The 26,889-nt window shown below is 38.3% G+C and overlaps 1 protein-coding gene across 1 annotated transcript in view; it reads left to right on the top strand.

Moving 5' to 3' along the window:
- GRXCR1 (glutaredoxin and cysteine rich domain containing 1) overlaps positions 1–26,889 on the top strand; it is a 124,076-nt gene that overhangs the window by 65,856 nt on the left and 31,331 nt on the right. The gene's annotated exons all lie outside the window — the stretch shown is intronic.

The following is a 26,889-nucleotide window of genomic DNA, read 5'->3' as shown; positions in this document are numbered from 1 at the left end:
GTTCTGATATCCCATCTTGAGCCATCACTGTTAGAGGCAACCTGTCATCTTATGGAAAAATAAATGCGAGGAGCCATTATTCACTGGGTATGACTTCTGCAATCTTACTTTAAACCTGAGCAGGACACAGACTACATTCTGAAGCCCAGGAATTTTGATTTGAAGCACTGAGCCTCTTTTATTATATTTCAATATGTACCCTTAGGTCCCAGAAAGCTACAACAATGGCAGTGATGAGTGATAAATTAATAGGAATAGTAGTAATAATAATACTGTACTGCACTCTCAGCTTTACACATTCATCTCCTCGATTCCCCTAGATAGCCTTAGAGAACAACTCTACCCTACTGGTTGAGAAACACCGAGAAACAGCCTTGTTTCAGATTCCTGCTCTGACACTTCACCGTGATTCTGGACAATTTAAAAATCAATCTGTGCCTCAGTTTTCTCATTTGTGAAGGGAGAATCATAATAGAACTTTTCTCACGGACTAATCGTCAGAATTTTACCATATATAATATATAGAAATGCTTGATTCCTATGCTCAGAACGAGGTATGTTTTTAATAAACAGTAAAAACTTTATCCTTATTTTGCAAAAGATTCTGCTCCAAGTCACAAAGCTGGTCAAGTGACAGGGCCAGTACTTGAAGTTAGGTCTGCCCGACCCCCCAAACCTCAGCTTTTTGGCACATCACCGCGAGGAAAGGGATCTTTGATACTTTGTTTACTGATACAGTCTTAATAGCTAGATCAGGGTTTTGGCACAAAGTGCCTAGAAATGTGTGTTGAATGAGTGTGTGAGTGATGCTCTATTGTCCTCTTGTATTCTTTCTTCTCTCCCTATGACATGCTCCCACCATGAAAGGATCTGATAAACTCACCCCCACCAGGGGAAAAAAAAAATCACTGATAAGGGTTGTGGTCATTTGCCTTTTAACCCTGGAAAACATCTGATGATGAAAGAAGATATTTCCCATTGTGGAATTTTGATTTCTGTGATACTGCCCAATTAAACTTAGTGGGTGATGAACTCCTTATACAGGCAGAAGGTTGGCCTTATCTGATGCACTGCTTTTGACCAGACTTACCTCTTCCTACTTGTAAGACAATCTAACCGGCAGTAATGCTATTTTTCTTTCTGTTTGATGGACAGAAGGAGAGTGCAACAGACAAGGGAGGTGGGGTGCAGATTCTTCCTCAATTGCTTTTTTCTGTGATTACTTTATTAATTCAGTGGCCTAGAGCAGGAAAGATCACACAGGTGGTACCTTGCTGCTTTTGCAATTTGAAACTAATGCCCCAAATCTGGAAAGAGACCAGGGACAGGTTTTCTTTTTTTCTTTTTCTTTTCTTTTTTTCTTATAAAAGGAGAATGACTTCTAAATCTATAATTAGAAATGGAGGTCAACACCCCAGAAAATAACTTCTACAACAAACTCACCTCCTACTACAAAAACCCCTTTATTTGAATTCCAGTGCACGGTTGTAAACAGAATGCGCTGCTGGAATTAGAGGGCCTTTCCGGCAGAATTCATTCATCTGAAATGGAAGGATGCCCTCTGCTGGTTTTGGGCACATGGTGAAGCATAGTTTTTAGGGAGGAAAAGAAGCTGATGTTGGTAATTTCCTTAACATCTGTGGTGTTTTAAACAGTAACACAAAACCATTTGATTTAGTTTAAATTTAGATGAGTGAGAAAAATCAAGATGTTTGAATCATCAGAGCAATACAACTGTTTTAAAGGAGGGAGAGAGAGAAATCGAGAGGGCCAGAGAATGAGGTCGGCAGGGACAGAAACAGGCAGATGGAGGCACACTGTGGGAGACAGCGAGATGGGATGCAGAGAGCGTGAGGCCATTTCTCAGCAGTTCCCTTATTTTCGTGCATCATTGCTGCCAGACCCAGAGACGGGTGGTGCAGAGGAATTCAGTTATCTTCCTGCAGGGCTGATAACAGAATACAATGGGAAAGAAGAGAGGAATGAACAAAACCACTCAGCTCTTTTGTCCTGATGACTCCCATTCCCAGCCAGACTTCTATGTAAAGATGGAAGCCATGAAACAGTCAAGGGAAAGAAATTACTTTAGAAAGCAAATCTTTATTGCCCTGGGATGCTCCATTGGAGCAGGGAGGGTCAAGGAGCTAGTTGGGGGCTGGGAGGGTGGAGGGTGGAGTTCAACTTGAAACTTGCTTAAAGCAATTATCTTGTTGATTTGGCTCCAGGAGATCTTTATACAAAAAGATTGTGTTCCAATAGTTTGGACGTAAATTGTGTTAGAATTATAGTAGGAAATGGGTTTTGATTCTGGACCAATCATAAAACTTTACAGTAGAAATCCATAAAACCCACATTGCAACTGAGCTATAAAACACAGAATGAATCAGAGTGGGGACTCTGGCAATGAGAGATCTAGGCAGGTCTCTTCAACTAGCTGATGTTGAACTGTGATTTCTTGTTAATTCTGTAGCCCTTGAAAGTGCTATTTTATTCAGCTTAAGAATGAAGGAATTGTTATGGAGCATAAGTTGTTTATATACTGGAAATAGTGCTTTTAGGGATAACTTGTATAACTTCTCTGAAGAAATGGGCCACCAAAGAAGCCTGTGTGACAATGAGGAAACTGTTGTCTCCAGATATGCTGTCTTTGGTCCTCTCCCGCAAAACAGATGATTTGTTCTCTGCCCCCTTTTCTACATAATTCTGTTCCTAAGTAAGAACTTGAGTGAATGAGTGTATCTGTGGTTACTGAATCAGTCACATATGAAAACAATGAGGGAAAATGGGAAATGTGGTTTTCAGCTTTTTAGCCTCTGCAGTATGTATAAGGCATTTTAGAAGGAGATAGGATCAGTTGTGAGTAAGCCAAATGATAGTAGCTGCCAAATGTACTGTTTTGTTTGTTTTAATCAGATTATTGAGGTGCAATTTACATAGAATAAACTGTATTCATTTAAATTATAATTTGATGGGTTTGGCAGAGATGTACACCCATGAATTTATCAAAACATTTGAAATACAACCCCCTCCCCAAGTATTCCTTGTGCCAATTGGCATTTAGTCCCTTCCTCCAACCTCTGTCCCTTGATGACCATTAATCTTTCTGTCAATATAGTTTTCTATTCTTCTGATGTCTTTGTCTGGTTTTGGTGTCAGAGTGATGATGACCTCATCAAGTGGATTTGGTAGAGCTCTAACTTGTGCAATTTTAATTTCTGGTTCTCTTTATTCTTTGGTGTAGAGTATTAAATCATTTGACATCACTTTCAGTTTATGTGAAGGACTTCTTATACATTACTATTACAGTGTGGGTCTGCTGTAGATGAATTCTTTCAGCATTTTTATGTCTGAAAAGTTTTTATTCCACCTTTGGTTTTGATAAGATATCTTTGCTGGATATAGAATTCTAAGCTTGAAAGCATTTTTTTTTCCTTTTAGTACTTAAGAGACAGTGCTTTTTTATCTTCCATTTGCATTACTTTCTGATAAAATAATATAATTCTTATCTTTGTTCCTCTGTATGTGTCTTCTCCTTTCACTGGCTGCTTTTAATTTTAAGATTTTTGATTTCAGAAACTTGATTATGATAGGTCTTGGTATAGCTTTCTTCATGCTTCTTTTACTTAGGGTTCATTGACATTCTTGGCTGTTTAGGTTTTTTTTTTTTAAATTAAATTGGGAAAACTTTCAACTATTATTTTTTCCCACATATTATTTAGGTCTTCCTTTCTTTCTCTTCATTTCAGAGGCTTTACTTACATGCATATTAGGCTGCTTGAAGTTGTTTCACAGCTCACTTCATTTCATTTTGGATAATTTCACTTGCTATGTCTTCTTAATACCTAACCTTTTCTCATAAAATGTCTAATCCTGTGTTAATCCTATCCAGTTTACTTTTTTAATCTCAGGAATTATAATTAACATTTTTTAACATTTATTTATTATTGAGAAACAGTGAAAGAGAGAGCATGAGTAGGAGAGGGGCAGAGAGAAGGGGAGACACAGAATCTAAATCAGGCTCCAGGCTCTGAGCTATCAGCATAGAGCTGATGTGAGGCTTGAACTCACAAACTGAGATCATGACCTGACCCAAAGTTGGATGCTTGACCCACTGAGCCACCCAGGTGCCCCAGTAATTGTAATTTTATCTTTAGACATTTAATTTTTTAAAAATATATATTCTAAGTCTCAACCTAACATGTTCAATATTTCTTCTAGCTTTTTTAACATTTGGGATAGGTAAATAACTTGTTTTAATCTTCTTGTCTGACAATTTTACATCTGTGTCAATTCTGGGTTGGTTTTAATTGATTGATTTTTTCCCACAATGTGAGTTATATTTTATACTTCTTTACCTGCCTGATAACTTTTTTTTTTATTGGATTCTGCAGATTGTAAATTTTATCTGGTTGGGTAAAAGTATTCCTTGTTGGGATATTTTTGTATTCCTATAAGTATTCTTTTTAAAAAATATTTATTTATTTTGAGGGAAAGAGAAATGAAGCAAGCGAGGAAGATGTAGAGAGAGATAGAGAGAGAGAATCTCAATCAGGCTCCACCCTCTCAGCACAGAACCTGATGCAGGGCTGGATCCCACTAACCCATGAGGTTATGACCTGAGCTGAAATCATGAGTTGGCTGCTTAACAGACTGAGCCACCCAGCCGTCCCTGTATTCCTATAAATATTCTTACACTTTTTTCTGGGATGCAGTTAAGTTCCTTGGAAAAAGTTTGCTATTTTGGATTCTGTTTTTAAAATTTTTTAGACAGAGCCAGAGAAGTGTTTAATCCAAAGCTAACTATTCCCCAGTAGGGAAGCATAATATTGTGGGATCTTTATCTAAAGCCCCACGGATTGTAAGGTTTTCCAGTCTGGCTGATGGGAACAGGCATTCTTCTCAGAACTTTTCCTAGGTACTTTTAATCTTTCAGGTTCTTTTGCTGGCCTTCCATAGTTTCCTCACATGCATGTACTGATGATTACACTGCCGAACACAAACTGAGCTCTGTGCACATCTTCAGAGTTCTCCGTGAAGCCCTTAATTCCCTAGTACTTTGTCTGGTGAACTCTAGCTGTCTTAGGCTCCTGGGCTTTCAGGCCTATTTCCTCAACCCAGGGTGTCTACCAGGTTCTGGTTAGGTTCCCTTTTCCTGTACACAGCTTGGAAAACCAAAGAACTCACTTCATTTATTTCCTGCCTCTCAGGAAGGATGAGTGGGAGGACAAGGCGGGGGTGGGGAATCTTTGGTAATTTTTGTTTCTTTATGGGAATGTGTTATGATATGAAATAATAACTAGTGCCATAACCCATCAATGTAATCAATGTAAAGTTAAATATTTTGTTGGGTTTTGAAGCCATTCTGTTTTAAACCTCTTGAAAATATTTCCCATATATATGAGAAGTGCTTTTTAAATGTTGGGGCCATATTCTTCTCTGAAAATCTGATGAAAGTTATAGACCTTCTCATTATACATGTACACAATCTTCTTTACAAGGACTTTCTGAGAATTTATCCCTAGGTAACTAACTTTTCATTAAAAGGAGGACTTTGGAGATGGTGCCTATTAGAGTGTACTTTACTTCTTAGTTGTCTTGGAAGATTTTATTTAGTAATGTCACCCACTTCATCATAAGTAAGTACCATCATATTCATATTTATTTATGGATTTAGTGAATTTAGATCTTTAGCTTCTTTGCTTTTATTTTTTAATCATCAGTATCCTTTGTGGTCTCATTTCCTTAATCATTAGCAATTTCATCAGAGGTCTAGATGGGAGGAGAATCTCCTGATTCAAGTCTACTCCTGTTGTTTTGGGTCTTATTTGTAATAGTACAGTGAATGTTTAATCTTCAAGTCTCCTTCATCAAAGTCATAAAGTATTTGTTCCTGACCAGTTCACTCCACTTCAGAAAGTACAGGGTTGGAGAAGTCTGAAGTTTTAGCCTAAGTGAGGTTCTTGAAATTTAAATTAGGCAATATTTCCTTATATGATTGCTTCTTTGTCCTTTTTTTCTATATAATTGAGGATAGTTTTTATTAGCAACAACAATGACAAAAACAGTAAAAGCTAACTTGAATTATATACTCTGCCAAGATTTTTGCCTCCTTGTTCTCCTTTACATTGCAAATTAGTACAGTGAATTGAGCTACTATCATCTTTCCCACCCCCAATTTTGTACCTGAAGAAAAGTAAGCCTTAGAGAATTTAAGAAACAGTTTAAATACTTTCAGATCACAAGTGGCATAGCAAGGATTCAGCTTTGGGTGTGTCTTTGGACCCTTTAACATCAAGGCTGCAAAATTCTTAACCATCATCTCCCTGGCTTTCAGGTCTCCTGTTTAGCAGCATTTCCACACCTTGAATTATTTCATCATGTGAAACTTCTCCACATTCAAGATCTTAAACTTAAATCTTGTGTGTGGCCACAATTTTCTTCTATATATAGCCTTGTCTCTCTATTAAACTTGCTCTGTCATCAATGGTAGAGTGTGTCTTTTCTACTTCTCTTAGCTTATAGTCAAACTTTGGGTTCACTTGTTTCCTTCCCTTACTGCGTTCAGGAATATGGTATTACCCAGCCTTCCAGACAAGCTCTGTGGAACTCCCAAGTTTGTCCATTCCCAGTCCTGTGCAATCCTCTTCATCTGGTTTTCCTCTTCTACTTTAGTACAACCATGGGCGTTATTGGAGAAAATTTCAAAGTCATGGCAAAGAAGTCTCCAATGCAGGCTCATTATCTAATTTTCATATTAATATTTTGTTGGTTTTCTTTTGTGACCCACGTAACCAACTGCTCCAGTGTTTACTAATTTCACCAAACAGAAGTCCCATTGCCATCTTATGCTCCCTCTTTATCACCTCCATTATTATCTTTCTCTTTTTCCAGTCTTCAAGTCTTTGCAGCTTTAATATTGTACAGTATTTTAATTTCTGCAGATATTTTACCTAAACATTAAAAAAAGACTAGCATAGAATGAGGCCTCATCATTAGTTACTTACTTCAGTCCTCTGGTTTTGATTAGTGACCCCACAATTTTCCCAGTCACAGAGATGCAAAGTTTTGGTTTTGTTTTACTCCACCATCTTTCTCTTACTCATATCTGGTCAATTGCCAAGGTTTACAATGTATCCATTGGGATCTTAATTTTCACATTTTGGGAGCTCCTCCCAGAAAATAAGAGTAGCAAAGTGGAAGCAGACATCTGGATACAAGAGTAAGTTCTTTTTCTTGCTAGTATGGGTATTGGTCAAGTTATTTAATTTCTTTAAGATAAAGATAATAAAGTACCCTAAAACATTGGGTATTTTGAGAATTAAGTGAGATGAAGCATAAAAACTCACAGTGCCTGAAACATGATGCACTCTAAGTAACCCTTTGCTAATATTATTAAGGTGAAAGCTTTAGAGAAAGTGTATATTTAGAATGTATAGGTAGGTGGAGATGGAGATAATAAAAAGAATTAAGAACAGGCTGGATAAATAAATCATGAGAGGAGAATCATCCTCAGACATCAGCGTCCAAGAGGTCTGATTAATGCGGCAGGATGCCACATAGCACCTGAACTTCTGGATATGGTAGTGTTTTTAATACAAAGCAAGTATTATGGTCAAATGCAATTCAATTTCATGTGAGCTGATATGTAGACTATTAGAGATATTCCATCTCAGTTCATGACACTTTTCCATGATAAGAAATATAATTATTTAAATGGTGTTGGGTGCTTGGGTGGCTCAGTCAGTTAAGTGTTCAGCTCTTGACTTCAGCTCAGGTCGTGATCTCATGGTTCATGAGTTTGAGCGCTGCATCCAGTTCTTTGCTGTCAGCACAGAGGATCTGCTTCAGATCCTCTATCCCCCTCTTTCTCTGCCCCTTCCATGCTTGGACTCTCTCTCTCAAATATAAATAAACATTTAAAATAAATAAATAAATAAACAAACAAACAAATAAATAAATAAATAAAGTTACATCTATTCAAGTACTAGGTAAGTTATTAATAATTTTACTAACAATGCTATCTACAACATATTACTGAGAGTTTACAATATATGAGTTTTGAAAATTATTAGCAACACACCTATTTTCTCTTAAGATGAAATATAACAGTTACATATAAGATACTCTATACTTTACTATTTCCTTACAATAAGACACTGATTTTTTTTCTCTTTTTAAATTATTTTTTTAATGTTTATTCACTTTTGAGAGACAGAGAGACAGAGCATGTGGGTGGGAGGGGCAGAGAGAGAGAGACACACACAAACTCTGAAGCAGGCTCCTGGCTCTGAGAGGTCAGCACAGAGCCCAACGCAGGGCTGAACTACGAACCATGAGATCATGACCTGAGCCGAGGTCGGATGCTTAACCAATAGAGCCACCCAGACGCCCCCCTTTCTCTTTAATAGTAAATACAGTTTTACCTTATTCAACTCAGAAAGCATTTTGTTATGTGAAAATGCCAAAATGACATCTGACTTGTTCTTCATTATTGGAACAAAGCTAATCCATTTAAATGTGTGCCCAAGTAAGAGGGAGAAGGACATAATTTCTTGCATCTTCTGTTAGCACCTTCTCTCTCTCATATCCTCCCAGATCAAGACCAAGTTGGGAGACTGGTGGGGTTACTATCAAAATGAGGTTGCTGAAGGTTTACTTTGTTAGGTTTTCTAAATACAAATGTAGATAGATGCATGCAGATATTTCATATGGAAGCGTAGAATCTTGGATTAAGAAGGTCAACTTAGACATCAGCTTCTCAAGTGTTTCTCTCAGTACAAGAATTCTTTCTACCATATCCCTGGGCAAAGATGAAAAGTCTTTGAACACACCCGGTGACAACAACCTCACAAACTGTTCAAGGCAATCTATTTAATTGTAGTACTTGTTTAATTATTAGAAAGTTCTGCCTTGGGACGCCTGGGTGGCTCAGTCAGTTGAGCGTCTGGCTTTGGCTCAGGTCATGATCTCACAGCTCATGGATTTGAGCCCCGCTTTGGGCTCTGTGCTGACAGCTAATTCAGAGACTGGAGTCTGTCTTTAGATTCTGTGTCTCCCTCTCTCTCTGACCCTCTCCTGCTCATGCTGTCTCTCTCTCTCTTTCTCTCTCTCTTTCTTTCAAAAATAAATAAAAACATTAAACAATTTTTTTAATTAAAAAAAGGAAGTTCTGCCTTTACTTCCTCATAAAGGAAGTTTGTCTTAGTTCTTGAACCTAGGACAATGCAAATTAAAACTGTTCCCTCATTCATTACTATAATTTTATTTACAAAAATGTTGGGAAAATGTCTCTGTGATTCCCTTAAATCTTACTCTTACCTCATAACTTTCTGAACTTCCACATCTTAATTATTCTCCTTAGGCACAGTCTAGTCTTTAAATGCAGCACCCAAAACTAGAGCGAGTCTTTTAGATGATTATCTCTGTAAACATTATCTCTATCACTCTATTAATGGAGCCTACATTTAAGCATCTATGCCATACAATTAATCATACTGAGTCTGAGTCTAGTTAAACTCCTTCTACAACTTTCATGTGGACTGTTTCTCAAGATAAAAACTACTTATACCTTTGGTTTTCAGATCCATTTTACTAGGTCTCAAGATCCCTTTTCCATGGATATGTGGTTTGTAGACAATAATTAAGAAAACAAGGAAATATAATTTCTCGTGTGTCTTAACCGAAGGCCGGGTCCTGGCGCTGCGCGTCCACCCCGTCCGCTTCCACTCCGGGGAGGAGCGGCACTTGCGGGTGCCGGGTGCGCTCGCTCGCCAGGTCTAGGCGTGCTGGTCCTGGCTTTGAGCGCGCCTCCTTCGCATGTCCTTCACCTGAAGGAGGGAGAGAAAAACAGGGCAGGAGGGAGAGACGCAGAGAGTGAAGACAGCACACACGAATTCCGATCAAGCTTCTCTTCTTTATTCCTCCTTTTTTTTCTTCTCTTAAGAAAATAATTCACTCTTATATAGGATTTTGGGGCGGGGACTGACCCAGGTCGGTTACTAGGTAAACAGAGTCAAATGAATATCAAAAGAAGCACCCAGACTTGCCTCTGCAAATGCTGGGGGGGAGGAAGCTAGCACTGAATAATGCAAAATGCGGTTTTGATCTTTTGTGCACCTTGGCCACTCTACGTCTGGCCCAGCAGGACAGACGCCAACATTATTTTGACCAGGAAATGGCAATCTCCAGCCTCCAGATGCAAATCTTGTTTACTGGTTCACTCTCCGGAGAGTGAATAATCCTTGCCTGAGGCAGACAGAAAACTTGGCTTCTGACATTCGTGAAATATAACCCACTAATTTTGATGACTATCATTCTCTTTCTGCAAGAGGATCAGTCTGGTGCTAGTGTCATTCCTTAGATCATGGAGTAAAGAATTTATCAAGTGACTCAAAATTCCATCTCCAGAAAAATGTAGTCATGGACTAGAACAAACCATCGTCAAAGTTTGGGCTTTATGATAGAAGTAGCTGTTAACAGCTTTTGCTATGTAATAAACCAGCTCAAAATTCAGTGGTTTAGACCAACAGTTTTGTATAAATTGTGGTACTGCCTGGGCTTGGCTGCTCTTTGTGGCCTACGTGTGGCTTGGCTAGAGCTGAATGGTCTAGAATGATCTTATTTACCTAGAAATCGGTTCCTCAGATTTTCCCCTCTTTAGTAGCCTAGTTGGAACTTGTTACATGGTGGCAAGAGTTCCTTGAAGTGAGAAGGGCAAGCCCTGAAACTCAAGCACATTTAAAAACCTCTGCTTAAGTCATGGCTGTTTTGTCTCATTGACTAGAGCAAGTCATAGGGTCAGGCCCAGATTCAAGATGGAGAAAACAGACTCCACCTATTGATTGGAGGACCACCAACGTCATGTCCGTCATGTCCTGGAGTGATGTGCACACAATGAGGCATGAACACATTGGTGGCAATTATTGCCCTAAACTACCGAAGTATTGAATTTTGACATGATTTAATCCTGGGTGTTTGCCTGAGTCAGATGTGCTCAGTGACATTTTCATATTGGAGGACTGCATACTTTTTGATTCACTGCAGCCTGTCAATCATGCTTTAACACTGCATGTGGTCATGAAATTAGTTTGTGTAGCACAGCTCTGTGGAACTAAATCAAGGCATCAATCCTCTTCAGATTGCCACAGTCACATACCATCATCTTAGTCCTACAGTAATCCTATAGCATCAACACTGATATCTTGTGATGTGCTTGATCCACTGGCCAAATCTTTGCCTTCAGCTCTGCTGATTTGTTTGGCTCTTACCTTATTCTTGCAGAGACAATGTGGAAGTACTATGATTACAATGGTTTTATCTCATATTTTGGGTGCTGCATTTAAATCAATGACATAAAGAGCCATATAGCAGCTAGTACCCTGAACCCTGTTTAAACGTTATTTAACTTACACTCCAAAAACTTAGAGTCAGTTAAAGAGGGAGGTTTTGAGGCATAAAGGCATTACATATTCCAAAACTATAGGTTCAAGAAACAGCTTCATCCATATAGTCTTTCCTTAATATATATATCTTGGCTTTATCATTTCACAAATTTCAGTGAATTGTTCCACTTGACAAAGACTTTGCTGCATTTAATTTTGCCTACTGTAATTCTCTGTAAGGCAAGATACTTATAAAGCATCTGGTAGGTACATTGTTTAATTACTTGCATAATATATCAAAACTTGAGTCTTAAATTTGATATTATGTACCTAGGCACTATGAAAGTATAAAATAGTTGTGTTGAGGAGAGCCTAGGTGGCTCAGTCTGTTTAGCATCTGACTCTTGATTTTGGCTCAAGTCATGATCCCAGGGTCATGGATTGAGCCCTGCATCAGGCACCACACTGAGCATGAAGCCTGCTTAAAATTCTTTCTTTCTTTCTTTCTTTCTTTCTTTCTTTCTTTCTTTCTTTCTTTCTTTCTTTCTCTCTCTCTCTCTCTCTCTCTCTCTCTCTCTCTCTTTCCCCATCCTTCTGCCCCTTCCCTGCTTACACACCTGCACGTGTGCGTGGGCTCTCTCTCAAATAAAAACAAAACAAAGCAAAACAAAAACTCCCCAGTTGTGTCTATTTGTGACTTGGGAACAAATTAAAAGAGGACACAGAGCATGCCACCTAATAAAGGGCTCCAGGAGCCAATTTGCCTGTATCTCAATTTAGATGTAAATTGCTAACTATTCCCAATATGGTTGAAAATACAATATATTTGTGCACAATCAGTGTTTTCTTATTTGGACTTAAAGACATAATGTAAGCATTTAAGCTCTTTTTTAAATCTTAAAAATGCATAAAAATAATGGACCATTCTACAAGTAGGTGAGAGTTAATAGAAATTTTAATGAGCATCCATTTCTAATGGAACTTGAAATCAGTATCTCAGTAAAGAAAGGCTTTGGTTGGTAATGAGCTGTATTTCGGTTCTTGTGAGCATAAAGATTTAGTGTTCTCCCCACCACCAGAGGGCTCTCACAATATAAGAAATACACTAAATGTATATTAGAATAAAGTGTTCAATTAAAATTAAGTGTCTTAAATGTACGGATAATAGACAAAGTTTCAAATCTATATTTCCTTTTAGAAAAAGAAAAAATTAGGAGAAAGAATTTTAAACTGACTAGTCAAAAACTTAAAACAAATGTAATAAATAGTTTACACTTTGGGGGCCTATCCCTGAATCAAGCATTTAAAACATTTATTTACATTTTGAAAGGGAGAAAAAATGTGTTTTCTCTGAGAGTCTCTGTCCCTTAGGACCTAGTTTTCGATAAACATCTAGTTTGTTACCATGATATTATATATGATTACAACCAAGCAAACATTTCACACAGGGATTCAGCAAGGTAAATAGCTCCTGTGCCAAGTGGCAGGCTTCCTTATGCTCATGTAGGATTATGATACATTGTATTGTGTTTTGTTTTGTTTTTAATCACTCCTTGGACTCCCAGCTTGGTTGAATTCAGCCCAAGATGCTTTCTCTCCAAAAACAAAAATTAAGCTAAAGACTTGACCATATGTTTGGTCCTGGTGGTGTTTATTCTCTGGATTAGGTTCAAAGAATCAATAGGCTGACTCAAACAAAGCAAAGTTCCTGTCTCACAGTAAGCCCTGAAATGCGGAAGCCAAAGCTGCACCCTGGGTGTCCTCTTTGGGTGTAATGAAGTCAACCTTGTGGGAAATCAACAGGGTTCAGTGGCCCCAGGGGCCAGGGCTCATCCATTTACTGTGGATTCCAGCAACTCTCTCAGACTCCTGTGGCTTATTTGAGAACCTGAGGAGGCGAATCAGAAGTGTTCTTTGTGGTGCCCCAGACATTCCCTCAGCCTTCCCTTGAAGGGCACTGGATGGGTAGTGTGAGTGGGAAGGATTTCAAGCTCTCCTAGAATGCCAAACTATACCTTGTGATCCTCACATTTGACAGTCTTCCACCTATGGTTTCTGTTCAAAGATTTGAAATAAACAAAAAAGTTCAGTTGAGGAACTTCGGAAAACACAGAAAAAAATGTCTCAACGTTTTTTCATTCCTTCTATATTATTTGAATTTCTCTGGAGCTTGGGTCATATTGCTACAGTCAGGATGGGCGTTGTGATCTACAGTAGGTGGGGCTAGTTTGGATGTGTCCCTGTGTGGCCTCTAGGCTACAGTAAAAGTAGTAATCCCGAAAAGCCTAGAAGGAATAAAGTGAATGGTCATGGAAGAAACATTGAGTACCGTCTGTGTACCGAGCCCTGTGCGGTGTTCTAGAGATGCAAAGATTTTAGGGGCGCCTGGGTGGCTCAGTTGGTTAAGCGTGTGGCTTCGGCTCAGGTCATGATCTCACAGTTCATGGGTTTGAGCCCCGCATGGGGCTCTGTGCTGACAGCTCAGAGCCTGGAGCCTGCTTCAGATTCTGTGTCTCCCTCTCTCTCTGGCCCTCCCCTGCTCACACTGTCTCTCTCTGTCTCTCAAAAATAAATAAAAAACCATAAAAAATTTAGAGATTCAAAGATTTTAAATGCACAGTCCCTTCATCTAGGATCAAAATGTAAGAGATGTGTGTGAGGGGGAGGACGAAGTGAGCATGATGAATACCATGCCACTCTAAGCTACTTTCGCTAAGTTAATTGTAAAAGTGTAGAAGGCAAAGAAAGAGGTCTTCCAGTTAGGGCAATAAGGGAAGGTTCTAAGGAGGCAGCATTTGAGTTGTGCTTGGCACAATGAGTAAGATTTTCATAAGAAGTGGTGGGGTTGTGCCCCTAATTCTATGCCACATGTATTTCTAGCATAAGAGATTTCTAGAGTGAAATCTAGGGTTATGCCTAACTGTGGATATCTTTGATTTTTTTCTAATGAGGTGTGATCCCATTTAGTTCTGGGAAAGATCTAGGTGCTGAAATGGAGGGTAAAAGAATAATAGGGACTTACAGGTTTTTCCTGAAGAAATAACAGGTCAACTTAGATCTCTATAATATGGTATTACCTAAGGAAAAGGTTTTTATGAGTTTTTTCTGACATCGGGCTTAGCTCTGTGCTGATTATATCCAGCTTCCCGCCACCACTGCAGTTGCCAAGCCAAAAGCCCCAAAGGCTTTAGTGTCCACAGAGGGCAGGAGGGAGGGTCCCTCCTTGTTCTCTTTGGGGTCCTTGGGTGTCACCCAATTTTTGGAGTGTGCTGTGCTTTGAAGCTTGAAATGACTTCAGTCTGAACTTCGGTCTTTTAGTTTAAACTTGAACGAGGCAGGAGAATTTAAACACGTAGTAAAGTGGGGTGAGAAGTTAGATGGAAGGGCCTAGGTGTCGCCTTGGCTACGGGGATATTTGCAGAGGATCCTGGTTCCTCTCTGTCCATTGTGTTTTGTCCCTGAGGGAAAAAAAGGGGTAAGATCTAAATTTTCAGATTTTTGCAAGTCAAAATGGGAAGTAAATCATTTTCATTCCATCACTGACTGAGAGCCCAGATGCAGAATGACAGCAAATCTCCGTTCCTTCTCAGGCAAAGGATACAATAAAAATAACAATATGATTTTCCTGAATTTGCAAAGCTCAGTCTACCCTTTCACTTTGGGTAGTGCAGAACTCAGGGCCCAGGGGGATTATTCACAATGAATATTCAGTCAAGATCATCCTTTTCCCTGGGTTCAAAAATATATATTTAAAAATGCATTGCAATTCACCGTATAATAAGTGGAGATTGAAAATATAATTGAATATTTAATTATATTTTATTTTGTAGGAAAATACTTGATATATGTTCCTGAACTTCTCTTCATCGTTGACTACGTTAATACTTTTGAAATGACCAATAAATGAATGAATGAGAACCTATTATGTGCTATGCAAGGCCTTTTGGAAGATTTTGTAGCAATATAAACGGTGACATTTGCATGCTGGAAACTTGCAGTGAGACTGTGGAGACAAGAGTATGTGGAGTATTCTTTCTTCCATATGGATTTTTTCCCCCAGGTTATAAAGGCTATAGCACATAAGAGGAGAAAAAGATAAATGAAAGATAGAATTATTTGGAAAGATTTCTTGAGCTCATAGAAATTCATTCTTTCATAATCTCTCTCTCTGAGTGACCTTGAGCACATTAACTTAGCACTGCATATGTCCATTTCCACGTTATAAAAGAGGAACAATCCTATCTGCTTCATAGAATTATTTTTTAGGTATTGTTTTAAGCAAGGGAAGTATGGAAACAGTAAGGTCCCAGTCTCTGCCCGCAAGGAACTTGCAGCGTGAAGGTCGACACAGAAACAAATGTGTCCCTTGGTGTGAAAGTCCAGTGGAAGAAGTATGTGCTCTGTCGTTGTTATGACATCTAGAGGCACCAGGAGTAACTGCCTAAGAAATTCTGGGCAGGCTTCACAGAACAGGAAATGCCTAGCTGGGTGTCTCAAGTGGACTAGACATTTACAAAGTGAGCAAAGGCAGGAACAAAAAAGGAGAATGTGCAAACTCACGGACATAGTACTTTCTGTGTGTGCTTTTAGTTTGGTATGACTAAATTACCATCTGTGTTCCAGGTATCAAATTCCTTGTTACAAGTCCCCCCAGAGTTTAGTGATTTAAAACCGTTTCTTTTGTTTCACAATTTCATGGGCTGAGTGCACTCAGCAGGGTGATTCTTGTGCTCCCAAGGGCCCCTCACTCAGTTGCATTTAGCTGCCAGCTGGGCTGGGAAGTCCAAGAACCCTTCACTTCAAGGTTTTATTTGTTTGTTTGCTTATTCATTGTTTTATTGTTTTAGTTGACCCAAAGAGTACATTTCAGCCCCTCCATGTGGCCTTTCTAGGGTTTCTTCACAACATAATGATCTCAGGGTAGTCAACTTTTTATATAGCATCTGACTTAAAAAAGGGAAGAAGCAGAAGGAGCCAGACTTCTTAAAGTCTGGGCTTAGAGGTTCCAGAACATCATCTCCCTCACTTCCTTTTGGTCAAAACAAACAAATTATAGGCTGACTTAGATTCAAGGTGAGGGGACGGACTGCACCTCTTCATGATTTGCGGGATATATGTCTGCGGGGAGGGAAGGAAGTGGCGGTGGCCGTTATTAGATATTAGCTATCACAAGCGTATGTAGGGAGCTGGGAGAAGTAAGACTGGAGAAGTTGCTGGAGCCAGGTAATGGAGTCGCTCATGGGTCGTGTCTGTTGTCTGGAGCTGGTTGGCTTTGCTTATGAGCTTCTAGAGCCAGACTGTGGTGGTCGAGGGTACCAGGAAATGTGCCCAGTATTTTCCACCCATGTTGTGAACTGCCCTAAAGGGGTTTTAGAGTCTCCATAATGATAAAGTCTTTTTTAATGGTTTTATCATTTTTTCATAGGACTACTTTTTTTTTTCATCTTTCCCCTCCTGTTGAAAATGTCAGCTCAGTCTTGTAGAAAATACTGCAATAAATATCTTTGTGACTGTAACTTTTTTTTACTTTATTTTTTATTTTTTTAGAATATAACACTATTTTTTTAACATATGCAATTATTTTCCATCCTTTACAATACAGTAGTTACAATGACACTCCAAACAGAAAAGCAAACTAAGAAATCAGAACCCCAACTTCTATTTCATGTAATTAGACTTATACAGAAATTAGAAGGTTAAGTAACAACTAGTTAATCACCTAATTTCACAGCTATCTGAAGTGGCGATTGTTATATAGCAGATTATCTATGATACATTCAAGATACATGATACAATTTATTACTTGCCCATAAGCTAAAACACAGCCTGCTTAATACCTTTCCTTAAATTCCACCTCTATACTACAATATGCTTGAGGTCCATGCAAAAAAGTAGCTACCTTTTATATATGAAATGGATGATTAAGTCTTTGGTGTTGTAAAAGCAACTTCATTTTATATAGTTAGAGTAACTTTTTTAGAGAACTTTCCAAAACAAGAAAATGGAAGCCAAGGGCATTAACATTTTAACGTAATTCAAATTGGAGTAAAGAACACAAACATTTTAGTATAATTAGGACTTGAGCTGTTGCTTGTCTCTGCTCACCTTCTTAAACGTAATTCTAAATTTGCAACTTTATTATTTTCTTCTTCTTGCTTTGGTGGGATACCTTCGCTGTTCATTGTGCAATTTCTTGAATTTATTTTTTATGAATAAAAACTCCTGTATTTGAATTTATTTCTTAAAACTGTTTTCACTACGTATGTAAGATTGATCTGTGACATTTTATTTTTTGTTTTGATTCTTTTTTAAGTTTCTTTATTTTAGAGAGAGAGAGAGACGGTGTGTGCGCAGGGGGAACAGAGAGAGAATATTAAGCAGGCTTCGCACTTTCAGTGTAGAGCCCTATGCTGGGTGCTAACTCACAAACCCTGAGATCAGGACTCGAGCCAAAATCAAGAGTCAGATGCTAAACTGACTGAGTCACCCAGGTGCCCCAATCTGTAACATTTCAATTTTTATGTAAAGTAGTTGGTAATTTCAGGGTTTTTTTTTTCCTCTTTGACCTAATTGTTCTTTGGAGAATTTATTCATATCCAATAATTTTTTTCTGGTTTTTTTTATTTAACTATTTGTTTCTAATTGTATTACATTGTGGCCAAATAATATGACCTATGAGATGATTACTATTTATTGATGGATTTTTTAATGTAGTCTAATATATAATAAAGTTTTGTAAGATTTTCATGGCTTCTTGGGAAGAATGTATAACCTCGATTTTTATAGATACATAAGTATAAATAAAACACAGTGTTTTAATTATATAATTAGATCATTCAAATATTCTGATTTTTATTTTAATCTTTTTTTCCTATCAAATACTTAGAGTCAGCTAATGTACTTAGTCTTTATCAATGTGGCCTCATATATTTATATCTATGTAGAGATAGATATATTCATGGCTTTTTCTAATAATCATCTTTGATAACTCAGTGTTTTTTGGTTTGAATTTTCTTGTCTTATATCACTGCTCCCACAGCCCACTCCATATCTCCCATGGCGTATTTATGTATTTTGTTTTTGCTTGCCTATATTCTTTTGCTTAGTAATTTTGATTTAGGTATTTCTTTTGTAAACAAAACTATAACTGGATTTTTTTGACATAATCTGCAAATCTTTATGTTTCAGTAAGAGAATTAATACATTTAAGTTTATGGTCATCCCTAGGGTCCCTGGGTGGCTCAGTTTAGTTAAGCATTTGACTCTTGATTTTGGCTCAGGTCATGATCTCACAGTTTGTCAATTCAAGCTCCCGATCAGGCTCTGCACTGGTAGTGAGGAACCTGCTTGGGATCCTCTCTGTCCCTCCCCTCCCCGGCTCACACTTGCTCTCTCTATCTTAAAATAAATAAATAAACTTAAAAAAATTTATTGTCATCACTAGAATTTTTTCTTTAGTGTTTTCATTCTGTTTTATGTTTTGTGTATTTTCCTATTTTCTGTTATCTTTAAAAATGAAACCTAACTCTGGGACATGTGGGTGGCTCACTTGGTTAATTGTATCACTCTTGATTTTGGCTCAGGTCATGATCGTGGGATCAAGCCTCACGTTGGGCTCTGGGTTAAGCATGGAGCCTGCTTAAAATTCTCTCTGCCTCTCCCTCTGCCCTTTCCCTGCTCACTCTCTTTCTCTCTAAATAACAAACAAGCAAACAAATGCAGAAACTCTTTTGTTAAAGGTACTGGGTTTTTTTTGCAGTCTCAGGAGAACCAGAGGGGATTGCACATGAGGTGTTTGCAACAATGAGCTGCCTGACTCATTTAGTGAGGCCTCTAACGTGTGCTTAGAGCAGGGTGAGCACGAACTCTGTCATCACCGCTCCATTGTTTGCCGGAGCCCAGCTCCAGCAGGTCCAGGGTTCCCCTGAAGGATGGACGGTGTCAGCATGAATGAGATGAGAATCGGTGAAAAGGGAAAAGGAAATGAGAGAGCCACGAATTTCCTTCTGATCAGCAGGCAGGCATCTCTGCACTGACCTGAGAGTCAGCTTTATTTATTGAAAAAATGCATGGGATACAAAATAGAAGTGGCAATTGCCTTAGACAATGATTTCTGATAACAAGTTCTTTGGTATGTAAAAATTTCTCAGAACATAGATTGGTAGAAGACTCATGCATAATCTTTACCACTAGAGATTGAAGTAGATGACTAGATGTTTATCATATAAAGAAGAGTCTTTAACATTCAAATACAAGGCTATGTTTTTTAGCATAGCAAAGGCAAAAGTTAGTTCTTTTGTGAGCAGAGGTCAATAGCCTGTTTTCTTGAGGTGAAGAAAAACAGGTTTTCTCAGGAAATGTAACATTTGCTCCTATAATCACAAAAGAAGAAACTCGTGTAACAAGTTTTTTCATAAGGTACAATTCACATATTTTTAGCCTAAGAAGACAAGCACTCCTGATATCAGTCAGTCAGGTGCCTTGGGGGCTGGTGCTCAAGTAGAAATGGAGCGGGGGTTGAGTGGGTGTGGATGCCCATTGCCCTCTGATGGTGGGAGGCCTTGCAAACCGGCCTGACTTCAGAGATGGCTCCCAGCAGTTGTTCCTGGGCGAGAAGCCCTGCTCTGTGGCTGGTGATGTGGGACAGCATTTCTCAACCTTTTTATTTTTCGTTATTGCCCCCTAGGCAATATATGCTTAGGTTTATATATACTTATAGAGGATATATCACTTTCTCCCACCCCTAAGAATCAACGTTCACCTCCTTGGAGACAATGCTGTTCTTTTTGAGGACACTTGCTGGACAGAGGTGTCCTGACTGCCACTCAGCTCTGAAGGAGCAGAAGTTGGTCAAGTGTTGGAAGGCATGCACTTTTCCGCCCTTTCTGGTCATGCAGCCTCTTTAATGGCAGAGTTCATGGAAATTTCAGTCCTGTTTGCTCTTCCTTTTACAGCGTTTCCTTTAAGACCCTGGCATATGGATGTTACCCTGTCCTAGTTCTTATCACTAAATCAAATTTTCCCTAACTCTGATATATCTTTTTCTTTTCCAGGGAAATTTGTTAGTGGAGGATAGAGGAGTTAGACCCAAGGGGTAATATCACCATCTTACCTAGATAGCCTTGGCTGCTTCCTAAGAAATTTTTGGAACACAACCATAGGCATGGTGTTAAAATGAAGCTGAGAAAATGCCCTTCTTCAGAGAGCTAAGTAATTTAATATCATTGATAATTAATAGTCAGGAGAAAGAGAAGTGTGACAAGTCAAACCTGGGATCATCATTTCATCGGGATGTCAATTTCTCTGCACAGCGAAAGTCATTTTTTAAAGTAATTAGAACACAGGTGACTAATTTGTTGTGATTTTGTGCTTTATGTATTATTACATGAGATGTATTCTGCTATTTTTTTTTTTTGCTTTTGAAGATTGCCAGCACTTTATTACTAGATACATAAGTTTCATTTTTCTTGTCACAATTTCCCTGTTAGGATTCCAATATTAGTGTGGAAAAGGGTTGAAAAGATTTGTTCACATTATATTGTATACATTCATAGTGGATCATGCTCTTTCCTTAGTGACCTCAACACCCTTGTCCTCGTTTTTATATTGGGACCTGAAGCCCATAATATTTGGTATCTTGATTCAAGCATGTAACGTCCTAACAAAATGCCTTTGCATGCTCATGGCTGATAGTACCTGCAGAATGTTAAAGTGAGCTGATTGGAGTGGGGGTAAAGTTCACAAGTTTTAGTATTATATAAAATATAATTAAGTGAGTTTCTTAAAAAGATTTTAAAATATTTTTATAATGATGGTAACACTTCTTTAGTTCTTTTGGTTTATCAATTTTTAAAATGTCTTACATTTCTTTCTTACATTCCCAGTTTGGGGAGAAAAATAATGAAAGCATAGTTTTCCTGAAAAACTTTTTCTTCTCCTTTCTTAGCCTCCATTACACATACTATACTTTATTTCAGCTTTGAAAATGGCAATTGCTGCTTTGATTAGTTGGGAGGATTTCTTTCTTTCCTCCCTTCATTTCTTCCTTTCAGCTAAAGTGTGTTTTACGTCTCACAGGCAAAACATACATGAAATTAGAGGAACAGCTGAAAACGTGCTCCTGGCCAGATGGAAGCAATTCACTTCTGTAACATCTCAGGAACACCCCCTTCATCTTCATTATCTGTCTCCTTCCTGCTTTTCCTGGACTCTAGGTTATTAATTCCTTGATGCATTGTTATCTTGAGCTGGAAAAGCAGGACAATGTAGTGAGGGTGTAGACTTCCACTTTTAACCTATTGTGCCAATTTCAGAACAATAAGTTCTAGGTTTCAGTGACTTAATTTCCATTAAAAAATATTGTTGGGCTCCACGTGGGCTGTGCTGGATGCTGTGTATGTTCTGAGGAGTGGAGCAGACATGTCTCTTCTCTCTTTCATAACTAAGCAAATGTGGAAGCAAGTGGACCAGAGCTCTGTGAACGTAGGTGTTATTTGATAATGGCCACCACAAGAAGGCTTGGCAGGAGCTTATTACTTGGAAAATGAAGAGGAAGGCTCAGTTGGTGGCTCAGTTGGTGAAGCTTCTAGCTCCTGGTTTCAGCTCCGGTCATGATCTCACAGTTTCATGAGTCCAAGCCCCATGTTGGGCTCTGCACTGGGAGCATGGGAGCTGTTTGGGATTCTCTCTCTCGCCTTTTCTTTGTGTCCCTTCCCCAGTAGAGCTGTCTCTGTCTCTCTCAAAATAAACTTAAAAAAAAAAAAGAGGAAATGCTTTATAGGACTGCATCAAACATAGGTCAGTGGAGATTCACCAGGTTTAACGAATAATTGGCTAAAACTGGTTCTTGAAAGAGGGACCATTGTTTTTTGTAGATTAGCAGCAACTACTGGTCAATTTGGGTGTTTTCAGGAAGGATGGAGAGGACGGGTTAGGGTCTGACGTCATTGTGCTGGAGGGTATGGGGGAGAAACAGCTTCAGGAACCAAACTGGGCAGCCCACGCGAAAAATTTTCAGTCTTTCAGTGTGTCTCATTCGGTATGATATGAGTTGATAGGAGGAAATAAAGACAGAGATTCTGATTAACCCTGCCCCAGTATACTAGGTAATTCTAAGATCATCAAAATTCTTAGGCGGATTGGTGAAAAATGCAAATTGAATGAAGGGCCATACCTGTGCCTTGCTTGTCTCCAGCTGCTATGAGGGGGGGCAGGAAGCTGTGCACATTAGTTACCCCATTGAGTACGCCCTGCCCTTCAGTTTATCCCACAAATTGTGTTGAGTGCTTGCCCTGCACAGAACAGTTTTTCTCTTACAATCTAGTGAAAGACTCTACCGGTCACCCTAATAATCATAAAGTAGAGATACATTCTGAAGGAAAAGAATAGGGCCTCTGAGGACATCTAGTAGAGTACTTTTACCCAGATGAGGGTGTCAGGGAAGACCTTCCTGAGGAAGTACAAGGGTCGGCTCTAGGGTGAATAGGTGCTAGAGAGAAACAGCTGATTAGATCTGAATTTTGAGAAGTTCTTTGTTAGCTTATTCCTATGTGTTACTCTGAGATAAATTTGCAATTTAGATAGTTTCTTGAATATTTTTATTGGGAGAACAAAAGGTGCCTTAAACATTAAAAATAGGGGCACCTGGGTGGCTCAGTCAGTTGAGCACCTGACTTGGGCTCGGGTCATGACCTAGCAGTTTGGGTTCCAGCCCCACATCCAGCTCTGTGCTGACAGCTCGGAGCCAGGAGTCTGCTTCGGAGTCTGTGTGTCCCTCTTTCTCTGCCTCTCCCCAGTTTGTGCCTGCTCTCTCTCTCTCTCTCTCTCTCTCTCTCTCTCTCTCTCCTTCTCAAAAGTAAATAAACATTTAAACATTAAAAAATACAAAACAGGATTCTTAGGGAAAATACTCTGCATGATATTATAATGATGGATGCATGTCATTATACATTTGTCTAAACCTCTAAAATTTGCAACACTGAGTGTTAACCCTCATATAAACTGTGGACTTAATGGTAATAATGTCCGTATAGGCTCATCAACTGTAACCAGGGGCCAGTCTGGGGGGGGGATGTTGATAATGGGGGAACAGAGAATACATGGGAAATCTCTGTACTTTTATCTCAATTTTGTTGTGAACCTAAAACTGCTCTCGGAAAAAAAAAACTGTCTTCAATAAGAAAAATATACAATATTACTGCCTTAAAACAATCATGTTTGTTTTTTTATATTACTTTCCAGTATGTATGTATATATGTATATACACGGTTACATATATTTTATTGTGACATTTCACAATGAATGAGCTGTTTACCTCTGCTTCTTAAGCCTAATATTTATGAAAAACAGTATTCACTTTTCCCCTAGTACTTATAGTTAAACTTGAGAATGGCTTTATTATATATCTTCATGGTGACATATTTGAATTTGTTAAAACCTTTCTCTCTTCTTGGAAATTAATCTTTCTAGTTTTGTGGTTTGCTTTATAGATAATATTGGATAAAGATCTTTGTTTCTGTTGGATTGCATTTTGGGGACAAAATCCCAGAGATGGGAATATTAAGCTATAGTTGTACTTCAGTAATATTCATCAATAAATTTTAGTTTTTCTGCTTTGGACAATTTCCAATGTAGTTTTTATTAGTAAGACCTTTTAAAATGTTTATTTATACATATATTTTCTTTGCACATGTACAAGTGATTCAATTAAAAATATTTCTGGTAGCAGTAACTGTTTGTTTGTTTTGGAAGAGAATGAAGTGGTATCTGTTATCTTTCCCCTACTTTTAGATTTTGCTGGAAAGAGATAATTTGCACAACTACGTACCAACCACTAGGAGTCACTAGTTCACCATACCCACGCTATAAGGCGCTTCCACCACAGCTGAATTGGGCAGTGTTTGGGAAAGTACATGTGGGGCAAATGTTACTAAAATGCCAATGCATCTGCCGCCTTAAAAAAGTGCATTAAATTAAAACTACCTTAAGTGTATGTGTGCCACAATTTAAGTCAATACAATGAATTGGCAAATTAGGGAATAACATTGTAGATTTTGAATGGTTCTTCCTTTCTAAGGCAGTGTGCAGATGAACAGACTTTTACCTTTGAAGAATTGGAGGGCCTGCTCGGCCCGCCTAAGACAGGGTCTCGTGGAGTCTGAGGGCTCACAAGGTGTTTAAGACAAAACTAGGGAATTCTCGCTCAGGCAAAGCCAGGCCTTACCTACTGCTGTTTCCTCTTCCCGGAGAGCATTCAGATATAAACATCCTGAAGCTTCCAGATCTCATTACCCTACTTTATCATGGGCAGCATTTAATCAATAAAGAGGAGATATCAATGTTTGAGACTATTGTAATTACTTTAGAAACCTGAAGGAAAAAATTATACATTTTCTCCAGGTAGTTTTTTTAAAGATGAAATTTAGGGTCAAACTGATTTCATTAGAGGCAAAATTATTATGGGAGTGAAGTGGAACTTTAATCTGATTTATAAATCCTGCTTATATGCAGTGTCACAGAAATCTATCTCTAACATAAATAGAGTTACAGTCATCTGTCCTTGTGACTTGTGGTTTGCTCTGCTGTGGCTAATACTGTCTGATTAAAAATACACATTATGGCAGGGTAGAAATAGCTTTGGTTACAATATGACAGGGAACAAAGCAAAGACATAAATTTACTACATCAACTGCTATTTTATGACCCTAATAAGTCATCTTTAACTTTGACCTACAGTTACTTGGAGAATAAATCATCTTCATTTCTTCAACTTCTGCTTTTTGATATGTGAACTGGTTGGTTTGCACAATGAAACTGACTAATAATCTGTATATTTGGAAGATATATTTTTGTAATTCTAGTATCATAAAAGATATACCTGTGACCAGTTTTTACTTTTGCTTTAAAAATTGTCAAGTATTTATTGCATTACAAATTTACATTCCAAAACCATAAATCCTCCAAGCTTAGATTTATTGTGGAGAGCTGTCACCCTTAATTAGTATTTTGAAGATGACTCTGTTATCTACCCTCAAAGCTGCAATTATAAAAGATGGTAAAATAGCATCCTGGCTGTATAAAAGCATAAACTCCAGTAGATACCATACATTTTGTAGGTTAATATTTCATACTAATAAAATAGACATTGATCAAATATGAATATCTTAACAATATGCATGTGTATTCCTCTTTGCCTCTCATCGTTCACAATGGGATGGTCGCTCTTGGTTACAATCCCTTGGCCTGCTGGAACTCTGGATTCCACCTCCTGCATATGATTTATTTCTGTTCCTTTTCCTTAGCTCCTACCACATTCAGTCAGGCTCTTATGTCTGTAACCATTTTGACAATTTATTGAGCAAACTAGTGGCATACAAACTGTATGTAATTTATGGATATCTTAATTGATAGATGTATAAAAATATTCCATATGAATAGGAGATTATTACCCATGGGTGTGATGCATTTTGGGTAGATAATCTCAACATAGATCGCTGAAAGTTGAAATTTGGATTACCTATGTGCTATTTTCCTCTATCGGCTGTCTATCAGAAACTTTAAAGATTTGGTGAAATTAACAATAAATTATAGAAATATAAATGAATGAATAAAAGTTATCAAAGTGGCCAAGTTTTATAAGGGAAAAAAATCTGCATTTTTTCACTGAAAAAATAAAATACACAAAGAAAATACAGCAGGTCTGCATTTGGGTAGGCACACTTGAATTTCACTATTGCATGTCTCAGCAGACTATCACCTAATCTGAAACTATCAGGTGCGTCCTGACGGCTTCTTAATGGACGGTTTTGTTTCAAGGAATAATCACCTCTGAAGATAGAAATTTAAACAAGATTTTTTTTTTTACTTTGTTCATCTTGCCTCTTGACTTTGGTCATTGTTCAGCTTTGTCTGTTACAGATAATTTTTTTAAGTTTTATTTATTTTGAGAGAGAGATAGCACGAGCAGGGGAGGAACAGAAAGAGAAAGAGAGAATCCCAAGCAGGCTCTGCACTGCCGGTATAGAGCCTGACACTAAGCTTCAACTCATTAACTGTGAGATCATGACCTGAATTGAAATCAGGCAGACACTTAATGGGCTGAGCCACCCAGGCACCCCTGTCACAGGTAATTTTTGAGACCTGACTTAAAAAAACTGGAAAGCATGGGACGCCTGGGTGGCTCAGTAGGTTAAGCATCTGACTTCGGCTCTGGTCATGATCTCATGGCTCATAAGTTCTAGCCCCCCATTGGACTCTGAGCTAACAGCTCAGAGGCTGGAGCCTGTTTCAGATTCTGTGTCACCCCTTCTTTTTGCCCCTCCCCTGCTCATGGTCTCTCTCTCTCTCTCTCTCTCTCAAAAATAAATAAACATTAAAAAAACTGATAAGCAAATGAATAGATTTGGCCCTCTTGACTGAAATACAGCTCATGTTTTGATTTGATACTTGGTACCTACATTTGGTCCTTCTGAGACATCAAAAAGTATTTTAAAATTAACAATTTAGGAAC

This window comes from Suricata suricatta, chromosome 1 (assembly GCF_006229205.1).
Source record: "Suricata suricatta isolate VVHF042 chromosome 1, meerkat_22Aug2017_6uvM2_HiC, whole genome shotgun sequence".
Taxonomy (NCBI): domain Eukaryota; kingdom Metazoa; phylum Chordata; class Mammalia; order Carnivora; family Herpestidae; genus Suricata; species Suricata suricatta.
This window is presented reverse-complemented; position numbering and strand designations above follow the sequence as displayed.